The 16,461-nt window shown below is 28.9% G+C and overlaps 1 protein-coding gene across 3 annotated transcripts in view; it reads right to left on the bottom strand.

Annotated features, from left to right (window-relative positions):
* Positions 1-16,461, bottom strand: part of LOC107438758 (epidermal growth factor receptor) — a 94,648-nt gene that overhangs the window by 52,937 nt on the left and 25,250 nt on the right. The window contains exon 1 of one of the 3 annotated variants that reach the window (XM_071185188.1): positions 1,205-1,638. The exons of the other annotated variants lie outside the window; for them this stretch is intronic. The gene's annotated coding sequence lies outside the window, so the exon portion shown is untranslated. Of the gene's footprint in view, positions 1-1,204; positions 1,639-16,461 lie in introns of those variants that run through there. 3 annotated transcript variants of the gene reach the window in all.

Below are 16,461 nucleotides of genomic sequence, written 5' to 3'. Positions count from 1 at the left end.
AAAAGACTGATTTTGCAGGGTCTAGCCTGAAAAGGGCCCCTCAACTGAAGCAGTTCGCAGAAAAGTATCTCAAAAAGCTCTTTTTCCTCGTATATAGAAAGAATGCGGGGGCCAAAAGACCTTCTGAAATGCGACACCCCTGGGAATCAAAGAATTCTAAGCACTCTGAGAGCCTATCTCTAATAAGGTGGTTAATAAGAAGCAAGGATACTGATGCCAGATTTACCAACTCATCCATTAAAACCTTCACTTTTTTTCTCCATCCATTAAAGATTGAAACCATTCTCGTTAATTGTGTAAGAAGCTGCTTATGAGAAAATACAACGATGAAATAAATTTATACATAAAATGTGAAATGATACCCAAAGATAAGCTTATTTAAATCAATGAAAACTAAAAATAAAAACGTATATTAAAATTATGATTAACATCTATCAAAAATATAACTAATCATTATAGTAGCAAGCAATAGTAACAAAAATAGAATCTCGAATATTCTCCATCTTTTACATATTTCCTAATTATTTAGATTATCTAGATTATTTAGAATATCTTAGTATTTAGATTAATTTTTTTTGTAGTTAATTTTTTAAATTGTTTAATACAAACTGAATTTTTTTTTACTGTTCAGTATGATTATTTATCATTATTTATCGACGAATCTGATAATTTTTTTTTTTTTTTTTTACCGCAATGTAAACCTAAAAATTACACTTTTTGGAGGCAATTTAAATTAGCATATAATTTCTCTGAAATATATTAGATTGTTACATATGAAATGCCGTGTAGAATAACATATTTTTTATGTAACATCCCCCATACATTCTGATTATAAAAGTAAAGAATTACAAACTGCACCTACACAACTTGGCTACAAAAAGTTAAAAGTGTTGAACTGGTCACATAATTATAATAATAATAAAATGCATAAATAAAACACATACTAAATCAGATCCAGATCACCATTACCGCAAATAAATTGATATTTTTAAACCATTATATAACTTTTTTCAAAACATATTCGACTTACACAAAAAATAAAAATTATTACAAAAGCTATAAAATTTTACAATTATTCACAGTATTTAATTAATAATAATAAAAAATTCATCATGAAAGATTCATCATTTATCAGAAAACATCATTTCAAGATTAAATGCAAATTTTCTTGCACTTTCTGAGAAAGAAAAATATTTAAACTTACTCTTAATTCCTAGTCGTAACATAATGATTGCATTCGTTTGGTGAAACATACCCAATGTTAGTTAACAAAGTTTTCCAAAACAAATCAAAGTCCAAATTATTTAATCAACTGGCGATTTCGTCTACTATCGGCTATTCATCGTTTATCCTTATTAAGTAGCCTCAGGCATTTAATCAGAACAACCGCATAGTTTTCCCAAAGCGGATAGCACTAACGACCATTTCAACAAACATCCGCAACTGATAGGTCCACCAACTTGTTAATTCCATATGACCTTTAAAGTTGCCAGATTAAAAAATGAATTTTTTAAAGTGTTAAAACACGATGTTCCGACCGGAAAAATCGTCTGCATTTCAAGAAGATCTAGCACGGAAAGTGAAATAAAACGAGCGAGTCCGAAGACTGCACGTGCTACAAAACCCCCAGCAAAGATCAAGACAGTTGGAGGGATTGAAGAAACGAAAAAGACACTATCTTCTTTTTTTTTTTTCTTTCTTAAATAAGCGTATATACATTTATAAAAAAAAACATTCGAACCACCAAGAGCGGAAATTCTCCAAGGAGGTACACCAACGAACAACAATCAACCAAAATAACTAATGAAGGCCATGACATTTTTTTAAATTGTATTTCAACACGAAATTCAATATCATTAACACTGCTCTGTTAACAGATCCGTAATTAGGGCACTAGTGTAACAAAATCGTTTGTAGAGTTATCTTTTAAACCCAAATTCATCCAACGTAAAGCCTACGCAACGAATACTGAATCCATACTGTTCTAAACGTTTCTATTTTTAATGTAATTGCTTTTGTAGTTTAGTTATTATCTCATAAAAAAGTAGCAACATAATTATATTCTTCGTAGCATTAAATTAATTTTTATCTTGAATTTTTATCAATAACAAGGTCTCAATATCTTTAAAATAAACACGATTTTGCTACTTATAAACATTAATTATTTCTGAATATATTAAAAAAAATATGCAGCAATTTCTGACTGAAATTGGGATTATCTTATGTGCTAACGTTAAGTCGAAAATATTGATATTCATTTGTAAAATTGTTTGCATATAAGCCAAAATACTCATACAATTTTAAAAGCATACTTTTATAACCGAAAGTTGGCCACAGCCGGAAAAAATTTAAAAAAGGATGACTAATGTTTACTGAGGCTGTTGGAAATTTAAAGGTTTCAATTCCAAATTAATTCTTTGAATTACGTTGGTCCAGTTTAACACCTAGATATATTTCCTTTAATCTGCAAATACATTTTGGTAGGAAAAAAATTACTAAAAATAATATTTTATCCAATTTTCTATAATGACCGTCTTGATCTAAAATGATGATGAGGCAAATATACTAATTAAAAAGTTTTAAAAAAAACTAGAAAGAAAAATAATTTGAAGTTAAAGCCTGAGAAGTACTTTTCATCACCGCTTGGTAGAACTAATGTTCATACATAAAAGGCATAAAAAAAAGTGATAAAAGTCATAAGTTTTAAAAAAAGGCATAAAAAAATAAAAACTTGCTAAGATTTTTAAAATGTGACAGTTAATGCATTCAGCAAAATGAGTGTTGCATCAAGCTTCGTCTCCCTAAACCAGAAAATATTTTCATTTTCGAAAAAAAATATACGACACTATACTCTTCTTTTTCAACTAGTCACAAGTTCTGAAATATTAGCAGGTGTCTATTCAGACATTTTGTGAAAGGTCCGTTTTCGTAAAATTGTGAAAAAATTACTCGCAATTTGTGAATATAAAATAAAAGTTAAGTCACATTCTTTCAACCAGGGTCCGCTTTCGTGAATTTGAGCAAATAGGGTCCGTTATTGCAAAAAACTTTTTTAAGGAGTTTTTAAATTGTCAAGTTATACAAGATTATGCTCAACACTGTAAAATTATTATTAAAAAAATTAAATTTTAAAAAATAATTAGCAATTGCAGCTACTAAATTAGCGATGCAACATATAAATATTTGGTATTTAGCCTATACTGCTGAACGCTGTATATTCATTTCGGACAAATAAAGGAAGAAGCGTCTGCCGAAGACAAAATTTAGTTCGTTTACATCTGTCTTTCCCCCCCCCCCTTCCTGGGAGGGGTTTATTCGATTAACAAAATAAAAAAATTTGTGAAGGGTCCGATTAAAAGATAAATTATTTTGTGAAGGGTCCGTTTTTAAGTTAAAATATTTTGAGAAGGGTCCATTTTTATGAAAAGATATTTTGTGAAGGGTCCGTTTTTATGAAAAGATATTTTGTGAAAGGTCCGTTAACGGACCCAAATTTCTTCTAAACAGACCCCTGATTAGTAAAATAAGTTAGCAATAATAACAAAAACAACTAAGATAGTTCTGCAGAAATGATGATGCATTAAAAAAGAGTAGAAGATAAAATACATTTCAAATATCGATTCCGCGAAGTGGAAAAAGTACATCATAAACAATCTTTTAACAAATATTCGTTTTTCAATAAACAGAAATACAAAGTATAAAAAATATATATATTTTGTTCGGTAAAACATTCTCAATTTCGTTTCTCCCCTCACAGCTTTCGTTCCGAAATCTTCAAATATAGAACCAACGAACCGTGGACAATTAGGAATGTCTGGTCAAATCAACGTATACCGGCTAGCATTCAAATTCTTCTTCGCAAGGGAAAGTAGGCGGTGTAAAACATCAACATTCGCTGGAAAAGAGGGAGAGGAGATAGTAAAAAGAAAAGAAAAAAAAATATTAAAAATATAATTTTTAAACTTGTGTAGAACAGGGCAAAGAATATTATTTTTCTTTGTTTGGACAGATTTTTTCCCGTTAAGGTGTCATTATTTATTAGGGACGATCAGTATTAAAGTTTTAACTAAATGAATTATTTTCATTATTATCTACATATAAAGTGAAATTGTGAGAAATAGATTAAAAAGAAATTGGAAAATCTTTTCATATATAATAATGTATTATAAAAATGTTTAGGTAGAATATCCTTAATGAAAGTATTCTGAATTATTTCAAATTTAGATATTAAAAATTTAAAAAAATCCTTCAATTATTGAGTTGAAAAATAAAAAATTAAGGCTCTCAAAAATTTAAAACGTAAAGCTAACTGATTGATTTAATATTAATTATATTTTTTGTAAACAGGTGCTTTGAAAAGAATATTAACTTCAAAATAACTATTGGTTAAATAATTAAATTTAAAAATGACAGCTGAGGAGCTCTTGAAGCAAGTTAAACTAGTTTCATTAAAAATAATACAAAGTAAGAATTAAAAATAGCCTTTTTTAAATAGTTACAAAAGACGAGCTGATTGGATAATAAGTAGCAATAGTTTTAGTAAACAGGCAATAATCTTGTTTCAGAAGACAGACAAAATAGTTTTATTCAAAACTGCTGTTTCAAGATCACAATTTTTGTACAACAATGGGTCCAATATTCTTTATTTAAAAATAACAGTAAACAGGCAATAATCTTGTTTCAGAAGACAGACAAAATAGTTTTATTCAAAACTGCTGTTTCAAGATCACAATTTTTGTACAACAATGGATCCAATATTCTTTATTTAAGAATAACAGTAAACAGGCAATAATCTTGTTTCAGAAGACAGACAAAATAGTTTTATTCAAAACTGCTGTTTCAAGATCACAATTTTTGTACAACAATGGATCCAATATTCTTTATTTAAGAATAACAGTAAACAGGCAATAATCTTGTTTCAGAAGACAGACAAAATAGTTTTATTCAAAACTGCTGTTTCAAGATCACAATTTTTGTACAACAATGGATCCAATATTCTTTATTTAAGAATAACAGTAAACAGGCAATAATCTTGTTTCAGAAGACAGACAAAATAGTTTTATTCAAAACTGCTGTTTCAAGATCACAATTTTTGTACAACAATGGATCCAATATTCTTTATTTAAGAATAACAGTAAACAGGCAATAATCTTGTTTCAGAAGACAGACAAAATAGTTTTATTCAAAACTGCTGTTTCAAGATCACAATTTTTGTACAACAATGGATCCAATATTCTTTATTTAAGAATAACAGTAAACAGGCAATAATCTTGTTTCAGAAGACAGACAAAATAGTTTTATTCAAAACTGCTGTTTCAAGATCACAATTTTTGTACAACAATGGATCCAATATTCTTTATTTAAGAATAACAGTAAACAGGCAATAATCTTGTTTCAGAAGACAGACAAAATAGTTTTATTCAAAACTGCTGTTTCAAGATCACAATTTTTGTACAACAATGGATCCAATATTCTTTATTTAAGAATAACAGTAAACAGGCAATAATCTTGTTTCAGAAGACAGACAAAATAGTTTTATNGGAAAAAGTACATCATAAACATCATAAACAATCTTTTAACAAATATTCGTTTTTCAATAAACAGGAATAGAAAGTATTAAAAAAAAATATTTTGTTCTGTAAAACATTCTCAATTTCGTTTCTTCCCTTACAGCTTTCGTTTCGTATTCGATCCCCCCCCCCTTTCCGAAATCTCCAAATAATATATAGAACCAACGAACCGTGGACAATTAGGAATGTCTGGTCAAATCAACGTATACCGGCTAGCATTCAAATTCTTCTTCGCAAGGGAAAGTAGGCGGTGTAAAACATCAACATTCGCTGGAAAAGAGGGAGATGAAATGGTAAAAAGAAAAGAAAAGAAAAATATTAAAAGTATAATTTTTAAACTTGTGTAGAACAGAGCAAAGAATATTATTTTTCTTTGTTTGGACGAATTTTTTCCCGTCAAGGTGTCATTATTTATTAGGGACGATCAGTATTAAAGTTTTAACTAAATGAATTTTTTTTTATTATTATCTACACATAAAGTGAAATTGTTAGAAATAGATTAAAAAGAAATTGGAAAATCTTTTCATAAATAATAATGTATTATAAAAATGTTTAGGTAGAATATCCTCTATGAAAGTATTCTGAATTATTTCAAATTTAGATATTAAAAATTAAAAAAAATCCTTCAATTATTGAGTTGAAAAATAAAACGTCAAGGCTCTCAAAAATTTAAAACGTAAAGCTAAAGTATTGATTTAATATTAATTATATTTTTTGTAAACAAGTGCTTTGAAAAGAATAATAACTTCAAAATAACTATTGGTTAAATAATTAAATTTAAGAATGACAGCTGAGGAGCTTTTGAAGCAAGTTAAACTAGTTTCATTAAAAATAATACAAACGAGGAATTAAAAATAGCCTTTTTTAAATAGTTACAAAAGACGAGCTGATAGGATAATAAGTTGTAATAGTTAAAAAAGGCAATAATCTTGTCTCAGAAGCCAGACAAAATAGTTTTATTCCCAACTGCTGTTGCAAGATCACAATTTTTGTACAACAAAGGGGTCCAATATTCTTTATTTAAGAATAATTCATTTATTAATATTTTGAATATTTCTTTCAAAAAACAAAGCTGCAATAATAAAATTAAAATCTTAAAGAATAATAAAATAAAATGAAGGATTTTTACAAACTTAGGGAACATTCCTACTGAATGTGATTTGATCGTTCTAGTTTAAATGCACCTATCAAATTCTCGATTTCTAATGTATATAAATTTTTATTTTGATGAAAAATTAAAATGACAAAAAATAATTATTGAAATGGTGCGTTAACAAGCCTTTGGCAGAAAATGGGTAAAACAGGAAGTTTCGTTTTTTCCAAGTTCACTGAGATAATATTTTACGATTTCCCATAATGACTTAACTTCTAAAACAATATCAGTTTAATTCATACACGATTCGTAATCAATGGCATTCACTCTGAAAGGGTTAGGGTTACGTATAAGTTGGGTTGGGCGTATCTTGAGCATGCAAAAACTAGGTAGACACACTGTCTAGCAAGTTGTGAATTTCAAGTTCACGAAAAAAACTTTAATAAATAAAATTGAAAAAAAAAACTGGTCCCAGTATCAGCTCTTCTTCCTCATTTCAAACGAGCAACGGAAACTAAAATGTATCGAAATCAGTCGCGCCCAATTTTGCGTGGGATCTGAGAAAATTCGGTAATTTATGCAAGCCACGCGCCAAGTGTCAAATCGGAAAGAAACATTAAAAAAAAAGTAATAAAGCGTCAGCAATAAAAATATATCAGTATTTCTTTGACAGATGGAACAGTTTATAACAATTAATATAGATGTAAAATTAATTAAGTGGACAGGAAAAATGATCATAAAATGTTGTCATGTGACATTTAAGTGGGGGGAAATGAATAATGAAATGCATGTTTTTAAATTAAATTCATTTTTCAGAAAAAATACTTACATAGATAAAAAATAAATACATACATTGAACAAAATACTTTCTTTTATTTATTTAACTAAATGTGATAAAAACGTATTTAGATTTTACAAAATTACTTAGTTGTTCCTTAATAATCCTTTAAAACATTTCATGAAAAAAATTTGATTAAACTAAATGCATAACTACATGTTAAGAAAAAGAAACAATAAAGAAACTTAAAATTAGATTAGTATTATTATTTTTTTTAAAATTTCATTATTTTTATTATTTTTCTTTTGCGTGTGTACTTTAACAGTACTATTTAAATATAAAGGTAGGAGGATTTAAAATCACATTAGAGCGTGACAGAGTAAAACCCATATTAAAGAAGTTGGAGTGGAGAATCAGAAAAATGGTTGGTAAAGTTGGTACAAAAAATTTTGCAAATACTGAAATTGAAAATATATTTTCAATGTTCAATGTTAAGCTTTACAATTTTTTTTCCGTTTAATTACATTCGTAAAACACATAATGCATTAAACGCTTCATAATCTACATTTTCGAAAGGCTTCATTAAATTTCAAGATTTAGTTAACGACTCTATAGACCTCAAAGTATTGTCTAATAACTGAATAAGATTGTAGCAAACAAAAGACCCCATTTTCATAGTAAAGTTCGGAATCTCATTACATTATATAAGGGACTAGTATACGCGGCAGTATAATTCTAAAACAGTGCACAGTATATAATAAAAGCTGAACAAAAAGACCCCATTTCCATAGTTAAATCTGGAATCTCATTACATACGGGACTAGTTATACGGAACAGTGTGGGTTAAAAACAGTGCACAGAATGTAATAAAAGCTGGAAAAAAAAACACAGAATATAATAAAAGCTGTACAAAAGACCCATTTTCATAGTTAAGTAGTATAATTTAAAAACAGAGCACAGAATATAATAAAAGCTGAAATAAAAGCATGCAACGGAAAAGAAAACTTTAAATTAAACAATGAAAAATATTATCTGTTACTGAAAAAAAATTAGATAGAAATTCATAAATAATGATCATAAGAAAGTGAAAAGCTAAGAGGTGCAAGGAAAAAATATTAAAATAAAAACTAGGAAATATAATTAACTAGGAAGTTAAATGGGTCAAAGAAGAAATAAAATTACGGAGACAAAAGCGGATAAATTGCTCCTTCCAATATCGTTCTGCTATGACACAGTTATACAACCTGTTGCCACAACTTAGTTCGAAAAAGTTGCTCGAAGCGTAACTTTTAGCTTGATCACCCTTGCAAAGCGTAGTATCTGCTGCTCTACACGCCTTACTTCGTTTATTAGACTTTTTTCTTTTTTTAACTTTAGGAAGGTATTAACCACAAACTTATTAATAGAAAGAAAATAACTAAAAAAATCGGATTTGTTCATCTTTTGTTTCAGCTTCTCAATATATTTTGTTTGAAAATTATAAGAATTAATAGACTAGATTTGCTAAAATATACAAAACCTATAAATATATTTATTTTTTTTAAAATAAATCTCATTTATGAAGTCCTCTCTCCTCACCATTTTGAATTTTAGTACAGGGTGCGTAGCCAAATTATTCAACAAAAAATAAGCACCTTTTAAGCACTTTTCAAGCACTCAAAAAATATTTTTAAGCATTTTCAAAAAATATCACAATTAGGCAGGGTTGGAAAGTTTTTGACAATTGACGGTTTAACTTGTTTTAACAGTCATGTCAAAAAAAAAAAAAACCTTATGGCAGTGTTTTTGACATTTGTCAAAAATCATGAAATTTTGAATCATGTAAAACGAATGGCATTTTCGTACGCTATGGACTGACAATACGCTGAAATAGATTGGGATTGAATTNGTAACTTTTAGCTTGATCACCCTTGCAAAGCGTAGTATCTGCTGCTCTACACGCCTTACTTCGTTTATTAGACTTTTTTCTTTTTTTAACTTTAGGAAGGTATTAACCACAAACTTATTAATAGAAAGAAAAAACAAAATAAATCGGATCTGTACATCGTTTGTTTTAGCTTTTAAATAGATTTCGTTTGAAAATTATAAGAATTAAGACTAGATTTGCTAAAATATACAAAATCTATAAATATATACATTTTTTTAAATAAATCTCATTCATGAAGTCCTCTCTCCTCACCATTTTGAATTTTAGTTCTACAGCGTGCGTAGCCAAATTATTCAACAAAAAATAAGCACCTTTTAAGCACTTTTCAAGCACTCAAAAAATATTTTTAAGCACTTTCAATTAGGCAGGGTTGGAAAGTTTTTAACACTTGACGGTTTAACTTATTTTAACAGTCATGTCAAAAAAAAAAAAAAAGAAACTTATGGCATTGTTTTTGACATTTGCCAAAAATCATGAAATTTTGAATCGTGTTAAACGAATGGCGTTTTCATACGCTGCGGACTGACAATACGCCGAAATAGAGTGGGGTTGAATTAATTGAGAAAACGTAAAATAGAACAATGTGAACTGTGTCATTTAACATAATTCGTAACGAAAATTAACACGGTAAAGGAATAATCTCATTTTGAAAAAGGAAAAATTAAGCACTTTTTAAAAACACCAATGAAAAACGCCCCTTTAAGGGCTTTTAAAAAACGAAAATCGAAAATAAGCACCTTTAAGCACTTTTTAAAAACGCTACGCTCCCTGTTCTAATTTTTAATTGACGTTTCCTCACCCCCCCCCCTTTAATAAGATCGCACACTCATGCATGCAAATAGAAAAGTTTGTTCTACATTTGATTGAGAATAAAATATACAAATCCGTCAAACGGAGAAAAATTTTTTTTAACTGTATTGAAAGGCATTATTAGCACGGGTCAAAAGACGACACACACACATAGGTATGAATCACATTTCATATAGGTCTAAAGGGTTACAGTCAAATTTTCATGGATACTATAGGTACAAAAAAAATGAAGCGTTTTAAGAATGGTGAGAAAATTCGAAAATGATTTTGAATGAGGGGAAGTTCACAAATTGAGACTTCGCTTGAATCTGCCACAATGCAATTTTTAAATAATAATTTTTTAAAAAAAATTTGATTTTTTACGTTTCTAGCTTAAAAATTTTAAATGTAAGTAAAATTAAGTATTAAAATTTTTTTTAAAAAATCATATCAGTAATATTTATGATAATAGTGCATTTCTATTACAGAAATGGAGTTATTTTGTACTCTTAAAGTAATTTTCGTTGCATCCGAAGTAAGTTTAGGAGCTACGGATGTATATTAATTACTATTATAATTTTGTTTATTAAGATATAGTAAGAGGTATTACAATTTTGTTTATTAAGATATTCAATTGTAATTATTAAGATTTTAATTCTTTAAGATTTTTATTAAGCGCTTTAAAGATAATAAGATTAATTTATAATGTAGATTATAAGTTTATTAAGATTTAAATTGTATGATTCCAATTATATGATATGGTAACTTTGACCTATATTGTCATTTCACAATGAATTAATTGGTTCAATAATTGCATTCGACAACAAAAGAAAAAAAATTAAGGAATTTTTAAATTGTATGTTTCAAAGCGAGCGCATGCAAAGAATATAAATTCAACGATTCTCGAACACGTTGCGCATGTTTTCCAAAGGACGGTGATGAAGAAAAAAAAATTATATGCATTAAATTTTTATCAGAATGAGAAATAATCACATTGCGTTAGCCATTTTAAACCATATTTTAAGCTTCGGCTATTACTCTTGATAATGATGGAAGAACATTTATTCTAAATACATAACTTTAAAAAAAGTCGTAGATTTTTCTTCGTGCAATTTGAGAATAATCCTTCACTCATCAAACTTTTTCATTCGTCATCATTTATTTGGAATGGGGGAGAAAAACAAGACCATTTATTTCAAAATAGTGATTACACTCTCAATGGAATGTTTTTGACGGCGATATCACTACGATAATCATTTCAGTGAAGTGATCGTAAAAATAAATTTACGACTGCTCTGTTTCGTCTGTCAGCTAACGATTAATGAGTTGATTACGTTTACTCGGTTTTTATGAATATCAATAAATAAATTCTAAGGCAGACGATCTGTGTGGCAACACTCCGTCACTCTCATTTTCATTTAATCAATCAAAACTTTTTCTTAATCTTTATTTCGAGGAATACGAACATGAAACTGAAAACTAAAAGCATTAAAAACTTTTTGATGAAAAATAGATTAATATCTCCTGCAATTAATTCGATTTTAGATTAAGCAGAAATCTCTAATCATAAAATTTAAATACAAATTTATCGGTCAAAACTGTAGCGATAGATGCAATTAATTGCACCATGCGCCAAAAACTTTTTCACTTATGAATTATCTCCATTAGTGAGGGAAGTGCTGCGATTTAAATTAATTTTCAAGATACAACACAATAATGGTTAAATTAGGAGATCCACGATTTCCTTTGTCAGAATCATCTTCGCAAATTATTTAGAAATAGAAGATTTTTTACTTAATTACCTAAATTTACTTTATTCTACTTAGCTTCCGACATTCAAATTAAAAACAAATAACACAAAAATAATCAGATTATATACATATATATTACATTTTGGAATAATTTTTGAACCGATTTAGTCATTTACTTTATGGAAAGTCGGTTATCAAATATATATTTTACCCCTTTCAATACTAGTTTTTTCTTTTCAAGTAAAAAGACAAATTACGACCCAATGGATCAAAAAAAGTAAAAATTACAATATTCTGCCATAATAAAATAAAAAATTAACTATTTGAACAATTGGATGAGACTCGGACATATGTGTTCCACCGGATTTTTTTAGATAAACCCAATGAATAATAATTTAAAATACTCAAGTGGTATTTTCGTCTGTGGGACATAAACGTCACAGTGGAGTCGAAAGGTTAAAGGAACTTTCTTTGACAATTTTTTTCAAAACTACAAACTTAAATTCGGTTGCTCTAAAAATTATATTTGGGCAACTAACAATATAATGTATAAAATTAAATAAAAATTATACTAAAATGTTAATGACTGAATAAATGGGCTATTTGTGTTAATATTAATTCTCCATGGGTTAAACGTGTAAAATAGGAAGTCATAATGAATTTAATTTAAAAAAAAAAAATTTTTTTTTAAAGAATGCAGAATGTTCTTACTGCTTGAAGGTTTTATAAATTATTTACCCGTACTGCAGCGACACGGATGCAATAAATCTTTTATTACAACAATGAGAGTCGATGGTTTGTGGTTAAAATTCAATTTTAATTCACCGATCATTTTTAAAATGTATGCACATAAAAACCTAGTGGAGGCATAAATATATATATATATATATAAATTTTCAGTGTTAGTAACTCCAATATAGATACCCATTTGATGAAAAAGGTTTTTTCAAAAATATTTTGAATGGCAAGTCAAATAACACTTCATCAAATGCATGAAAAGAAGAAGAAAAAAACATCGAAGTGTTATTTCCGAAAATCTTTCAAGAGCTCATTGCAAGCACCTGGCAGATAAAATGTTCGGTATCCAAGGGCTTTCTGATAAACTCTAGGGTTTACAAGAGTATTTCAGATAAAAAAAGGAGGATTTGTGAGGTAAATAACACTAACCTATCAAGATAACGAAGGTAAACAACGTTTGAATTTGAAAAATAGAAATAATAGCGATAATAAATATGAAGAAAATGTTATTTTCTTCAACAATATACTAGACGATAGATATGTTTTTCATAATAATTGGCCAGTAAAAGGATTTAAAAAAAAAAAAATTTTAATCGTATTTTTTTTCTTTTTCTTTTTTTTTTTTTGTAAAAATAAAATAGGCAAACAATTGTAACATGCCTATCAAGATTAAAATTGATTTATTAGATTTAATATAGAAGGTTTTGTAACGGTCAGAATATTAATTTTTCTTTTCCTCCAAGCAGTAGGAAAGAAATGAGTTTGGTTAAAACAATCACTGCAATTTCGACAAAGCATATTAATTACATGTCTTTTAAGATTAAAAATTTAATGATTGTTAATAAAGTTTTGAAAACAAGTTCTAATGATAACAGTCAACAATTTTTTTTTTCTTCCTCTTTTGAGAGCAAGCAGTAGCCGTTTCCCAAAAATATCTTTAAGACTGTTGTGTCGCCTTAAAGTATGGAATCGGATCTGCCGGAAGCGGCTAATACTGCGATAATTTAAATGAAATTAATTAAGTCAAAGAAATAATGACAAACGGTGTTATAAACTAAGCCAGCTATAAAAGAAAATGGCACAATGAGACCCATATTTACATTAAAAAGAATTCTCTTAACAGAGTAAAATATCTCTGACTAAACAAACTTAAATAACTCGACAAACACATTTCCAATAGAAAGAAAATTAACTAAGTTTTAAACTAAAATTAATAATTAAAACTTAAAATTTTAAATAAAACTTAATTAAAGCTTAAAATTTTACACAAATTAAAAATATTTTGCTGTACAACAATTTGAAACCAGAAATCGGATTGATAAGCTAAGAGAAAACAAAAAATTTAAATTTAAAAAAAAAAACTTCAAGCTAAGATATAAAAAATTATGAAGGCTTAGGTTAATAACTTAGAGCCTTGCAAAACAGGCTACTATTCAAAATATCGTTCCCCTAATAAAAAAAATAGCGCTATTGCGAAGACAAACAATTAAAAAAAAATATGCAATTAATATTCAATGCAACAACTATGTAATTGCATTTCGGCAATCAGGCATATTCTGTAACAATAACACTCTTTCCTGCTTGTGATCGGCCTCATAAATTCAGTAAAGTGGACCACTCTTAAAACAAAAAGAAAATTCTAAAACGCTACTTGTCCGATTAAGAGGGTATCTGAAAGCGAGGTGGTCGCACTTTTGAGCGCGTGGGTGAAACAGGTAAAGGTTAAAAGGGAACTACGAAACACACAATAAGTAAGTTAAGTTATTCCTGTCAATATTTCATGTACAATAACAGTTAAGTAAATATAAAAGTGTGAAACTAATTGATAAATAAATAAAAATAAAATAATATAAACATTATAAAACTAAAATTAAAAACAGAAAATAGCGCAAGTTTCATGATTTTAGAGAGTCATTATGTAAAAGGGAAAAAGAGGCCGAAGAAAGTTATTTAAGTAACTCTCTCTGTCTCTCCTATTCCCGCAATAGCCCCTTGAGGGCCAGGGGGTATGGAGGCTAAGGCTCCACAATTTAGAGACCAATGGCATGATTGAAGCAATGTGGTCAGCACTGCACACCGCCTTTACTTCCCAGACAAGCTGGTACCTATAGATCTGAAGCTAGATGGGCTTCAACCCGCAAATGGGAATCGAACTCCAGTTCTTCCCAATGGCAATTCAACGCCTTAACCACTGAGCCACCGCGACTCATGGGATAGGGCCCACTAAGGCTCAGGGGATAGAGCGTTCGCCTTGCAATTAGGTGAATTGGGTTCGAATCCCAGCGATGGCTGTTCGATACGAATTCTGCATCCGGCTTGCACCAACCGCAGTGCTAACACAACATATCCTCAGTGGCATACGGATCATGTGTTAGAGTCCCTTGTCGTAAGGCTAACCGTGGGAGATTTTAGTGGTTTTCCTCTCCCTGTAACACTAAATTAAAAAATGTTCCAAGAAGGCAAATTTCGCCCAATTTTTGATCCAGAAGTTCCCTTGTCTTCTGGATTGAGTTCAAAATTACAAGGCTACAGAGTTGAACAATAATAGTCGTAAACAAAAACAAAAAAAGTCGGCTGTTCATCGACGGTTATAAAATAAAATAAATGTTTACTTGGAGTCGCGATGGATCAGCCAGGCGATAAGAGCGTTCGCCTTCCAATGAATCCCAGCAGTGACTGGTTGATACGAATTTCGCTCCCCGGCTCGCATTGATCACAGTGCTGATGTAAAATACCCTCCCCCCCCCCATGTAATGCAAATGCGGGTTAGCTTCTTCAAAAAGTCTTTCGAGAGCTAGTTTCTCCCAATGTTTGATCCAGGAGTATCCTTGTCTTCTAGGTTGGGTTCAAAATTACAAGGTTATAAAGTGGAACATTGATAGTTGTAAACTCAGAATTGGGTTGGCAGTTCAATGACGGTTATCAAATAAAATGTTTCATCAGAATCTAATGTATTTTAATAATTGTAGTTAAGGATGTGAAAATTTTAATGTAAATGATAATGAGTAATAACGTGTGATGAAAAAATAATGTGTAAATGTCTGCCTGAAATATTTTAAAGAATATTTGTGGCAAATTATCACATTGTTTATTTTCATTTTTAAAAAATTAAGCCACAATCACAGAGAATGGAGGAATGCGAACCGATTATTAATTTCGCCTACAAATAAAAACATTATTTACTCCAATGTATCTCAAATTAAATAACCTTACAATTTACGCGGCAATAATGAAATATTTTAAATTATATCAAGAGCACTTTAATAAATGACATTTTCTCGTGACTGGGCAATAAAAACATATTTACAAATTGCTTTAGCGGTTTTGGCGGGAAATAAAACAAATAGAACATGCCAAATAAAAGAACTTGTATGTTTCCTTTTATCAAGAATAAATTTTTACTACGACTTGCGAAATAAGCAAATATGATAAAAATTATCACATCATTGACGCACTTAAATAACTTGTCGAAATGAAACAATTTTAGCTCCCATGATGATTCTTGGAATATAAGTTAAGAGAACTTCATGTTTTATAGATTTGTTTAAAAAGCATAAAACGCATAATGAGACAAAAAAAATTTAATTTCCATTTCACTGGAGTAAATGGAACACTATATTTATAAATCAAAGCTAAATAATAATAAAAAAAATTCGTATCGAGTATTAAAATAATAAATTTAAGAATAATAATCAATAAAAATAAGTATTAAATAGAGAAGTGATTAATAATTTGAGAATATTTTCTTATATGTTCAAGAATTAAGGGTTCTAATATTTGTAAAAACATATCCATATATACTTATTTCGGTTCAG

The sequence above is a fragment of the Parasteatoda tepidariorum genome, chromosome 9 (assembly GCF_043381705.1).
Source record: "Parasteatoda tepidariorum isolate YZ-2023 chromosome 9, CAS_Ptep_4.0, whole genome shotgun sequence".
Taxonomy (NCBI): Eukaryota; Metazoa; Arthropoda; class Arachnida; order Araneae; family Theridiidae; genus Parasteatoda; species Parasteatoda tepidariorum.
The sequence above is the reverse complement of the archived record's forward strand: the minus strand, read 5'-3'. Positions and strand labels throughout refer to the sequence as shown.